This window comes from Alosa alosa, chromosome 1 (genome assembly GCF_017589495.1).
Source record: "Alosa alosa isolate M-15738 ecotype Scorff River chromosome 1, AALO_Geno_1.1, whole genome shotgun sequence".
NCBI classification, from domain to species: domain Eukaryota; kingdom Metazoa; phylum Chordata; class Actinopteri; order Clupeiformes; family Clupeidae; genus Alosa; species Alosa alosa.
Window position 1 is genome coordinate 4,571,468 of NC_063189.1, and position 12,908 is coordinate 4,584,375.

Here is a 12,908-nt window from a genome sequence, read left to right on the forward strand (position 1 = left end):
ATTTTGCAGTATTTTTTTAAAATACAAAAATACACACCAATAAAGTATTTTGATACAAAATACAGAGCCATTTCCTTCAACCCAATAAAATAAAAATTACAAAATACTATTTTGTATTTGAAATACATATTACATGTTTCAGAAATCTTGACATGTCTAAGTTTTGGGTTGCAATATACAGGTAGTGGGCTCTCTGTTAATTTTAATGAGTAGGCCTAAGCCTAAAGTTACAGCATTTCTATCACAATTGACCAGACTTTGACCTTTGGTCTGCTTTTAACAAAATTCTGGCTATGATTGTTCCTTGTATTGCATCATGAGCCATCACTGTGCCTATTGCATTCTACTGTTGTTAGCCTTAAGCCTAGCTCAGTCATTATGTTATACCACATCACCCTCCATTAGAAGTGCAATGAGCTGCATTGAGCATAATAAACTGCATTTAGAATTCCAAATTCATATTTCTAGATATTTTGGTGAAAGTAACTCAAAAGTAATACAATAGTAGTGCAATGCCTTACAATTCAGATACATATTATAATGTAACAAATTATTTTGAAATGACAGTAATGAGTAATACATAATACGATTTTGAAGTAACTTGCCCAACACTGATGACAACCATCACTTTCTATGTATGTCTGTGTTTGTGTGTGTGTGTGTGTGTGTGTGTGTGTGTGTGTGTGTGTGTGGAGGGTTAAATTAAATTCTATGATTGCCACTGATGTGAATGATCTCACAAATCACACAAACCAAATCAAGTTTTACAAAAATCGCAAAAGTATCGAAATTGAGATTCTTCACTTAGTATTGGTATTGAAACACTAATGTTGGTATTGTGACAACAGGAGTTGGGGATGTGTCCCCACCAAAGCTGAGACCAAACCTACGCCCTTGGAACCCAGTTTACTAAATCATACAGACATTTTTATAAATTGTGCGCTCATTTTAAAACTAGATGTACCGCATAGTGGTACAAAATATGACCGCCGCTCAGTCCTGTACATCCGTTCCGTGAAAATAAATCACACTTCAATTTGTCTCCATATTTTACTCCATCCCCCACTCTTGAAACTTTTTTGTGTATGCTTGTTTGGCATGCCTGAGTGTGTGTGTGTCTTGGCTGCACAGAGAGTAGCCTACTGGTGCTGAAAAGGTGAATAGATTGTAGAATAGCCAAAGAAGATGTAGCATTGTTATAAAACCTTTAACATCTCTAAACAATCACAAGTAGGGCAGTTCATCACAGTTCATCCATTGCAACTGGATTGATGAAAGGTCACTTACACCTGTAGGCTACATTGTATTTGGGAAAAGCAAAAGGTATCAGCATAATGTTATTTATTTATTTATTTATAAACAAAAACATCTCTGTCAGTTCCGTGCCGTTTTCAACAGCTATCAAAAACAAAGGTCATTTTTGGATGGATGGATTTTTTGTGAATGTTTCTTCTTCTGGATGGATTTTAGTCATCTTTAGTTCATGTAATACTTTATTGTTAATGCACAAATTAAGTAACAGTAGTCTGAAACGTTATTGTTAATGCACAAATTAAGTAGTAGTCTGAAACGAAATGCTGTTTTACATCTAGTGGTGCAAATAACTGACATGTCCAAATGGGCCTTGATGAAATGCGTCACTAGACTGTTCATACACATTTTAACGGGCCAAAGTTGAAGAGCTGTTGTCCGTTATTGTTCGTGCAAATATAGGCTGATTCATGTTCCCTTGCATTGTGTAACTGAGGTCCATGGCTAGTCTGGCTTTCACCAGACCAACCTCAATCTTTTAAGAAATCAAAAAATAAATAGCGGGCAGATCAGGCTGGGTTCACCAAGCCTAGTCCATAGGCACCGATATTGTTCACGCCTGGCTATTCTAAATGCAAAAATGCATCAGGGAGTTATGACAAAACTGTAACTAACACACTAGATCCTAATAGAAAGCTGTTAGCTTCCCTAAGCTACAGGTAGGCTTATAAAGTGGGCCTATTTACAACATAAATTGTCAATAGGCTATGCTGGCGACACAAATAAAATCTCCTTTGGAAACCAATGGCTTACGCCTTACAGTATCAAGCGGACTTAAACTGCCATATCGTGGCGAAAAGTTGTAATAAAATTCACGCAGCTCCATGAGTCAAGGAAAGCGCGAATGAAGTAGCCACTTCTTAATGGGACCCACTAGCCTACACAGTAGCTTAAGGTGTGTTGCTAAAGCAGCCATAATGAAATGAAGGTGTCATTGTTTGGATACTTCACACACACGTGCTTTTTAATTTCACAAACTCAGTCTCAGTCTCACGCATGTAGGCCTATAGGCAAAACTGTATCAGACCGGTGTAACGTTGGTAAATCTTCCATTGCACAGAATGATTTTTGTAGCACATGCAACAAATGACAGTCGAAAGATACAATTACAGTGCTGCTATCAATTTGCTTGGTATAACCGCATTTTCTACACATTTTTCCGTAAAAGTCTAGTGGGGCTACATACCCACCAAATTTCATGTGTCCCGGTGGTTCGGTGTCCCGGGTATCGTTGACCAAAAATTCAGGAAGTAGATGACTAAAAAAAAACTTTCAAAAAAAAAAACCCTATATGATCGCTTATGCTAGCTTTGCTTTGCTAGCGGCGGTCATAATAAGAGCACAATTCAGTAAAACATGCCCATGATTTAGTCACTTGTGCTCACAAATTAGTCAAATGAGCACACAATTTAGTGTATATAGTGCATAATATATTGCAATGACCCCTCCAGGGTTCTGTAGCATGTCATGGTACATAATCTAATAGATTCTTCAGCTACATTAAACTCTTACATGTGTAAACTTCAGATTACATTTCATCCCACAGATTCCATTACAGTACTATTTGGTGTTTGGTGTTTTAAGCCCTCAACATTGTCTTCCAGGCAGCGCTGCATGGACGGCACTAGGGTTAGGGTTAGGTGCCTTGAAGTCGACGGTCGCAGCGCTGCCTTGAAGTCAAAGGTGGGGGCTTAAAACACCATCGAGCGTACTATTTCACGTGTCATAGATGGGGACATTATTAGTCACTATCAACATTGTTCATGCTGTTGTGTTTTTAACATTAAGCAGGAGAGCTACAAACCTCTACCTGTGTGTTTCTTTTTCTAATGTGTGTTTATTTTTTGTGTTTTGTTTTTCTAATGGATTTTAACAGTTGTCAATAGTTGTCTATGTAACCTTGTCCATGTACCGTGTGTGTTGCTTGTATGTATGCCCCCTTTGCTCAAGTATACTGCTAATGAGGAAATAGAATTAAGACAAGGACTGTGGAATGTAGAAGGGGATGCTACAAGGAAGGGAATTCAAACATACCTGAATACTCAAGTTCAAGTAACCACACCAACAGCAGGAAGACTGAAGTCACACACACATGTGCACAAGCACACACACACACACAGGCATGCACACAAACACAAGTCTTCATATTATCTCCCTTACATTACATTTCATGTGTAATAGATGATGGACATTATTTGTGACTATACTTGTGTTTTCAACATCTTAAAAAAAATAACGGAAGGAAAAACTCTGACTAAACCTATATGACCGCTGCTTATAATCCTTTATATGCTGCTTATAACCCTATATGACCGCTGCTTATAACCCTATATGACCGCTGCTTATAATCCTTTATATGCTGCTTATAACCCTATATGACCGCTGCTTATAATCCTTTATATGCTGCTTATAACCCTATATGACCGCTGCTTATAATCCTTTATATGCTGCTTATAAACCTATATGACCGCTGCTTATAATCCTTTCAGCAAAGTTGTGACACTAATTGTTTTTTTTAAAAGGCAGACATCTACACTGCATTTTGACCATTTTTTTTAAAAATGGTTTGAAATCTGACACTATAAAATTTGCATTGAACAAGATGCCAGTGCAGCTTTGCTGTTTGTCTCTGCATCTGGGCCCACCCCTGACATTTTGAAAATATAAGATTGTTCTTCTATAGGTAAAATCTTCTCTTAACGAACAAGACCACTGGAATCTGGAAAAAACACTTTCATGGGGCTTAGTCTTTCCTTGTTCAGATCCAACATTGAAAAAGTCTCTGAATATAACATCTTGGTATCTGGCTAGATGAGAAATGTAATCACCATATAGCTAACCTTGTTAAGAAACTGCATCAAAAAATGGTTTCTGCTACAGAAACAAAACTATCTTCAGGTTCCTCATATTCATTCTGAGCTATCTGTAGTATACGGAATGACTTAGTTATGGGATAAGTATGGTTATGGTTATTGATACGGTCATGTGATTTAGCAGATACTTGTCCAAGTACCCACAAAGGGCCCAATAACCCAATGATTGAAGATCATGCAAAATCAATTTATATTCCTTAGACAGGATGTTGTAGTAATGAGGGCAATTTTAAAAAATAAGGTTACTCATGTATGCGCATGGTTTGGGCATTGACAGGCCATTTCTTATTGACATTATTACGCACTGTACTTATGCAAGAAGTATGTTGTATTCGGGTGGGTGGTTACTTGTTTTGTGTGCATGTGTGTGTGTGTGACTTCAGTCTTCTTGCTGTTGGTGTGACTGACAGGTATGTTTGAATTCCCTTCCTTGTAGCATCCCCTTCTACATTCCACAGCCCTCGTCTTAATTCTATTTCCTCATTAGCAGTATACTTGAGCAAAGGGGGCATAAATACAAGCAACACACACGGTACATGGACAAGGTTACATAGACAGCTATTGACAACTGTTAAAATACATTAAAAACAAAACAACATTAGAAAAATAAACACACAGGTACAAAGAAGTTAAAACTAGAGGTGAGTAATGGGAAGGGAAGTGCTAGGAAAGTGCTATACAGCATGAAAGATGTTGATAGCATAAGTGTAGTGCGTAACAATGTAAATTAACAACATGTTGATAGCATAAGTGTAGTGCGTAATAATGTCGATTAACAACATGTTGATAGCATAAGTGTAGTGCGTAATAATGTCAATTAACAACATGTTGATAGCATAAGTGTAGTGCATAATAATGTCAATTAACAACATATTGATAGCATAAGTATAGTGCGTAATAATGTCAATTAACAACATGTTGATAGCATAAGTATAGTGCGTAATAATGTCAATTAACAACATGTTGATAGCGTAATAATGTCAATTAACAACATGTTGATAGCATAAGTATAGTGCATAATAATGTCAATTAACAACATGTTGATAGCATAAGTATAGTGCATAATAATGCCAATAACAAATGCCCTGTCAATGCCCAAACCATGCGCATACATGAGTAACCTTATTTTACCAAAATGGCCCTCATTACTATAACATCCTGTCTAAGGAATATAAATTGATTTTGCAGGATTTCTTCGATCATTGGGTTATTGGGCTTTTGTGGGTACTTGGACAAGTATCTGCTAAATCACATGACCGTATCAATAACCATAACCATACTTATCCCATAACTAAGTTGTTCCATACATACCACAGATAGCTCAGAATGAATATGAGGAACCTGAAGATCTGTAGCAGAAACCATTTTTTGATGCAGTTTCTTAACAAGGTTAGCTATATGGTGATTACATTTCTCATCTAGCCAGATGCCAAGATGTTATATTCAGAGACTTTTTCAATGTTGGAACCATTTACAGTGGTTACTTGCACACCATTAACCTCAATGTTCCTAGCAATACATAGCATACGATTCAATTTTAGCATTCAGCACTAATTTTACCATTCATGAGAACTTCTTCAAGAACATGAAATGAAAGATGCCGATTCTCAATGGCAAGTTGGACTTGACTACCATTCAAATAAGAGACAATACCATTAATAAAGATTCTGGATTTGAAGTAGATTTCATTATTGCACACAAGTCAGCAACAACGTCTTTGTTCCTGACACCCTCATGATGAGGTACGAGGGAAAAGGAACTAGGTGTGAGGTCTGGTGGACATACCTGAGGGACAGGTGTAGGGTGAGAAGGGTAAAAACAATGCAGTGTTCCAAATTCCAAATGTTCTGATCTGAACAAGGAAAGACTAAGTGCCATGAAAGTGTTTTTTCCAGATTCCAGTGGTCTTGTTCGTTAAGAGAAGATTTTACCTATAGGAGAACAATCTTATATTTTCAAAATGTCAGGGGTGGGCCCAGATGCAGAGACAAACAGGAAAGCTGCACTGGCATCTTGTTCAATGCAAATTTTATAGTGTCAGATTTTAAACGAGGTAAAAAAAAATGTCAAAATGCAGTGTATGCCTGCCTTTTAAAAAAACTCAATTAGTGTCACAACTTTGCTGAAAGGATTATTAATTGTTTTTTGATAGGCTACTCTCAACTAAGTAAGGTCTTGAGTATGAATCTTAGCAACAACAACCAAACAAATGCCCCGACTTGCTCAGCTCCTTGACCACTATGCTCACACTTCCCCATATTGTTTGGTGCTAAGAGTACAACAGCATGAAAGTATAGTGACTAATAATGTCCCCATCTATGACAATGAAATGTAGTAATGTAATGGAGAAAATATGAAGACAAGGCTTATGCATGTCAGAGTTTCATGTAGCTGAAAAATGTATTAGATTTTATACCATGTCAATGAAATTAGTCTATAATTACATGAACAATTAACATAAATGAGTTACTTTATGTTACCAAAATGGACCTCACTGTAATTTCCTGTCTGTTAACCAAGGAATTATAAATTGATCATACATTTAGTCAATTTTGGTAAAATAAGGTTACTCATGTATGTGCATGGTTTGGGCATTGACAGGGCATTTGTTATTGACATTATTACGCACTACTTATGCTATCAACATGTTGTTAATTGACATTATTACGCACTATACTTATGCTATCAACATGTTGTTAATTGACATTATTACGCACTACACTTATGCTATCAACATGTTGTTAATTGACATTATTACGCACTACACTTATGCTATCAACATGTTGTTAATTGACATTATTACGCACTACACTTATGCTATCAACATGTTGTTAATTGACATTATTACGCACTATACTTATGCTATCAACATGTTGTTAATTGACATTATTACGCACTACACTTATGCTATCAACATGTTGTTAATTGACATTATTACGCACTATACTTATCCTCTCAACATCTTTCATGCTGTATAGCACTTTCCTAGCACTTCCCTTCCCATTACTCACCTCTAGTTTTAACTTATTTGTACCTGTGTGTTTATTTTTCTAATGTGTGTTTTGTTTTTAATGTATTTTAACAGTTGTCAATAGCTGTCTATGTAGCCTTGTCCATGTACCGTGTGTTGCTTGTATGTATGCCCCCTTTGCTCAAGTATTCTGCTAATGAGGAAATAGAATTAAGACGAGGGCTGTGGAATGTAGAAGGGGATGCTACAAGGAAGGGAATTCAAACATACCTGAATACTCAAGTTCAAGTAACCACACTAACAGCAGGAAGACTGAAGTCACACACACCCCACACACACACACACACACACAAGAACCCCAACCACCCACCTGAACACAACATGCTTCTTGCTGCGCAACCTCATATTCAACCCATTCAATCATTGGGTGTATACTGCTAATGAGGAAATTAAAAAATTAAGACCAGAATGTAGAAGGGGATGCTACAAACATAGGAGGCTACAAACATAGGCTACCTGACAGGGTTGCCAACTTTCAGATATGAAAATAAGGAGGTCATCATTTTACAAAAATGTGGGCCGGTTTACTAAATTGTGTCAAATGAATGCACTAAAATGAGTGCACTATTTACTAAAAATGAGATCATAATTGTGTAAAACAAGTGCAAAATTTTGTCAAATTAGCGCACATTCTCATGATATACAAAAATAATTCTTGCAAGGATGCCTTCTCCAGGGCTCCGTATTGAACTAATGTAGTCTGGTTGGTAGCCTACTAGTACTAATTTCTATCTGTTTTCTATTTAATTCATTGAACCAAAAGGGGCAGAAATCGCCTTAACCTCCAGGAACTTAAACGGTCCTCACCGACAGAAACCTCCTTCTCCATGGGCTTGTGGAACTGTCAATTCGCAGTCAACAAAACGGACTTCATAGCTGGCTATGCCAACCACCTTTCATTGGAACTCCTTGCTCTCACTGAGACTTGGATCAAACCAGAGAACACTGCCACCCCGGCTGCACTCTCCACTAACCTTACACTATCCCACACCCCTCGCCTATCTGGACCGAGGAGGCGGACGGGCCTGCTGATCTCCAACAAATGGAAATTCACCCCGCCACTGCCTTCAAACAAATATGTCTCATTCGAATTCCATGCCATCACAGTGATCGCCCCAGCAAAACTCTACGTGCTGGTCATCTACGCCCTCCAGGCCAACTAGGCTGACTTTATTGACGAACTTGACACTCTGCTATCCTCCATCCCTGAGCATGACTGTCCGCTTCTTGTTCTCGGTGATATGAACATCCACTTAGATGCCCCAGGCTCAGCGGACTTTTTGGCCCTGGTCCACTCCTTTGACCTCGAACTGGTTCAAAGCCCACCGACTCACAAAGCTGGCAAAGAGCTTGACTTGATTTTCACTCGGAACTGCAGCACAGACACCCTCATGGTGACGCCTCTCCATCTTTCTGACCACTTCTTCATCCAGTTCTGTCAGCCTGACAGAACAGCCTCCGGCTCCTCAGCCGATGGTCACGTTCCGCCACAACATCCGGAACCTGTCTCCAACGCACTTCTCCTCTGTGGTTGCCTCCGGTCTACCTCCACTCAACACCTTCTCCTCTCTGGAGGTTAATGAAGCCACTGACTCGCTCTGCTCCACACTGACCTCGTGTCTAGACGAGCTGTGCCCTCTTACCACAAGGCCAGCTCGATCCAAACATTCTCATCCATGGCTAAATGATACCCTCCGATCGCAGCGCACCAAACTCAGAGCCGTGGAGAGGAAATGGCACAAATCCTAACCTGACCTCCTTCTCAGCCAGCATCACTGCTGCTAAGACTGCTTTCTACAATGACAAAATCAACAGCGCTACAGACACTCGAAAACTTTTCTCAACCTTCAAATCGCTACTCAACCCTCAGCTGCCTCCTCCTCCATCCAGCCTTACTGCAGATACCCTCGCCTCATTTTTTACAAACAAAGTGGCGGCAATCAGCAGTCAATTCTCTACATGCCCACTCAACAGCATCTGACTCAGATACCGCACTCCTACAACCTCTAGGGACTGCTGGAACATCTTTTTCAGCATTCACGCCTCTCTCCGAGAGTGAAGTGTCCAGACTCCTGACATGCAGCCGTCCTACCACATGCTCGCTGGACCCTATACCTACGAGCCTACTTCAGTCCATCAGCCCGACCATCACTCCAGCTATCACACATGTGATCAATGCCTCGCTAACCTCCGGCACATTTCCAACAGCGTTCAAAATGGCCCGGGTAACACCGTTACTTAAGAAAGCTTCTCTCAACCCTGCTCAAGTCGAGAACTACCGCCCTGTCTCACTACTGCCTTTCCTATCCAAAGGCATGGAACGAGCAGTCTCCAAACAGGTCTCTGACTTCCTTTCACAGAACAACCTTCTGGATCCAAATCAGTCTGGGTTCAAAAGCGCCCACTCTACCGAAACGGCTCTGCTGTCTGTAACAGAAGCCTTAAAGAAGCCAGGGCGACCGCTCGATCATCAGTACTCATTCTGCTTGACTTATCGGCTGCCTTTGACCACGGTTAATCACCGTATCCTTCTCTCTATACTGCTGACATGGGAATCTCCGGAGCTGCTCTCTCCTGGTTTGAATCCTACCTCACAGGACCTTCGTTTAACGTATCATGGCTTGGTCAGCTATCTGCACCTCACCATCTCACCACAGGGGTCCCCAGGGCTCAGTGCTGGGCCCCCCTCCTCTTTGCTATCTACACCACCTCCTTGGGACAGATTATCCGTTAATGGCTTCTCATACCACTGCTATGCAGCCGACACACAGCTCTATCTGTCCTTTCCACCTGACGACCCCTGGTTTCAGCACGGATCTCAGATTGCCTTTCAGACATAGCTACATGGATGAAGGCACACCACCTCCAGCTGAACCTCTCAAAGACTGAACTGCTGGTCATCCCAGCTAAACCTACCATACACCACGACATCAACATCAAATTTGACTCCCTGTCTGTTTCACCGACCAGGACTGCAAGAAATCTAGGAGTTGTTCTCGACAACCAACTAAACTTCTCAGATCATGTTGCCTCAGTCGCCCGGTCATGCCGTTTCGCACTCTACAACATACGAAAAATCAGGACTTACTTGACTCAAGATGCTACGCAACTTCTGGTTCAGGCAATAGTCATCTCACGACTCGACTACTGCACTGCCCTCCTGACAGGTCTCCCAGCCTGTGCAGTGAAACCACTTCAGATGATCCAGAACGCGGCGGCGCGCCTGGTCTACAACCAACCGAAAAGGGCACATGTTACCCCGCTGCTCATCCAGCTACACTGGCTACCTATGGCGGACCGCATCAAATTCAAGTCTCTAACGCTTGCCTACAAAGTAGTCTCCGGTTCTGCTCCCACCTACTTGAATGCCCTCATACAGACTTACACTACCTCCAGACCGCTGCGCCTCCTGATCGAACGACGCCTAGCTCTACCCACCGCACGCTCAAGCCAATCCAAACTTTTCTCATCTGTTGTTCCTCGTTGGTGGAACACACTGCCAGTTCCTACAAGGGCAGGGACATCCTTTTCCACTTTCAAAAAACTCCTGAAGACCCATCTCTTTAGAGAACATCTACTCTCATAGCAACACTTACAACAAGTCTTACTGATCCTAGCACTCACCAGCCGTTAAACTGACAAGTAACTGTTAAAATACAGCACTCACCGACGCACTTATTCTTACTGTACTCTAATGTGTTTTTTTTAAACTGTCCTAAAATTGTGAGAATTGTTCTAAAACTTACTGTTTACCATGTTGTTAGTCGCTTTGGTTAAAAAAGCGTCAGCCAAATGTAATGTAATGTAATGTAATGAACTTACTGTTCCTTGGGAAGACAGAGTGGAAGAGGCCAATGAGCTGAAGAGAGCAAAATACACTGAAATAGCAGAGGAGCCAGCCAAGCGAGGTTGCACGACTAAGGCCTATTAAAAATTGGCGCACAAGGGTTTGTGGCCAGATCTGCTATTGGCTTGCTGTCTGAAATGAATTGGGCATTTGTGGACAAAGTCTAAGGCAGGTGGTTATTAACATGTCCTTGGCAGCAGAACGAGCAAGTGAATGGTTGTGGGTAAGGAGAAGTTACACTTCTTGGGGCGCAAAGGCTCATTTGTTTTATGTTTGTGACGGACCGTGTGTAGGTCGATGGTGGTTGGTTAGGGTTTTTAGGGTTATGGTTCAGTCCACATCAACGGGACGGGCCAACCTAACCAACCCAGACCATGCCTAGGCTGGTTAAGAGTATTTGGATATTTTATTGTGGTAATATGGTGGCAACATGGGCACAAGCTAAGGTACGCTAACTGGCTCATTTGTTTTGTGTTTGTGACGGACTGTGCCTAGGTTGATGGCGGTAGGTTAGGGTTTTTAGGGTTATGGTTCAGTCCACATCAACGGGACGGACCAACCTAGACCATGCCTAGGCTGGTAAAGAGTATGTTGGGTATTGGATATTTCATTGTGGTAAAATGGTGGCAGCATAGAGGGGAGTGTCTTCAGGACGCTGGTTTCACTGTCAAGCCTTCATATGGTGTTGTGGGCCTAACTTAACGAATCATCGGTGAATGAGGGTGCCCACTTGATAACCCCAATGACATGCTGCATACTGTATGCTGCTGTTAGATGGGCCATTTGTCTTGTGTTTGTGACCATTGGTTGGCAGATTGGTGGTTAGCGTGCTTTTTTAAGTTAATTTGTGCAGGGACTTCTGAATGTTAAGTTTGTGTAGCTTATTTCTGAAATGACATTAAACCCAACAGTAGGCCTAAATGAACTATTCCATAGCCTAGGCTAGCAACATAAACATGGCATTGTGTTGCCGTTGGACGTGACGAGTTGCGTGGAATTGCCCTTTACCAAAGATGAGTTATGGAATTCGTTGAGATGGCCCCTTGAGACCAACATCCAAAAAACTTCCTAGGTCATCCCAGGTCTTACGGTTCTCGAGATATTCACAGAACACTGTCCGCATTACCCTCCTTTTGGGGGGACCGGTGGGATGGATCCATCATCCTTGTGAGGCTGCCTGCCCACCAACTCTCATGCAGCCTGGTCTCTGTGTCCCGGGAAACGTTGACACAAAATTACTGTAGAAAAAAAAAATCCTGAAGAAAAAATCTCTAAAAAGACTAAAACCTATATGAACGCTACGCTAAGTGCGCTAGCTAACATCACGGCATGAACTGCTTGAATGGCAATGGAGATTCATTCATCAGTGTTACATAAACACCCGTATTATGAACCTACCCCAGACTGATTGTTGTGGGTTGTGAGCAAAGGCCTGACTTGGACTGATCAGAGGCAAGAGTCTGCGAATAGCCATCAAAGCCCTGTCAGAAGCAGCAGATAGAGGCAGCCAGTGGCTGTGGACGAAAATGCCAGGCCCCTGCTGGGCACCCAACCGTTACAAAATTTGTATGTAGGCAAGAAACTCCTTCCTGATTCCCATTACATAATTAAAGATAAGACTGCTTTTACACGCAACATGTAATATTTTATTCAGTTTCTTGAAGACCAAACCTTAAAACCTTAAGTGCCGCATGTTTCAGATACAGAGGATTCTATAAAAAACTGGTCATTGCATAACATACATAACACACTTCAAATTCAACTCATAAATACAAAAAATTCTGTACAATTACAAAAATAATACTTTATACAAAACTAAATTTCACACATGAAATTCAAACAAAAT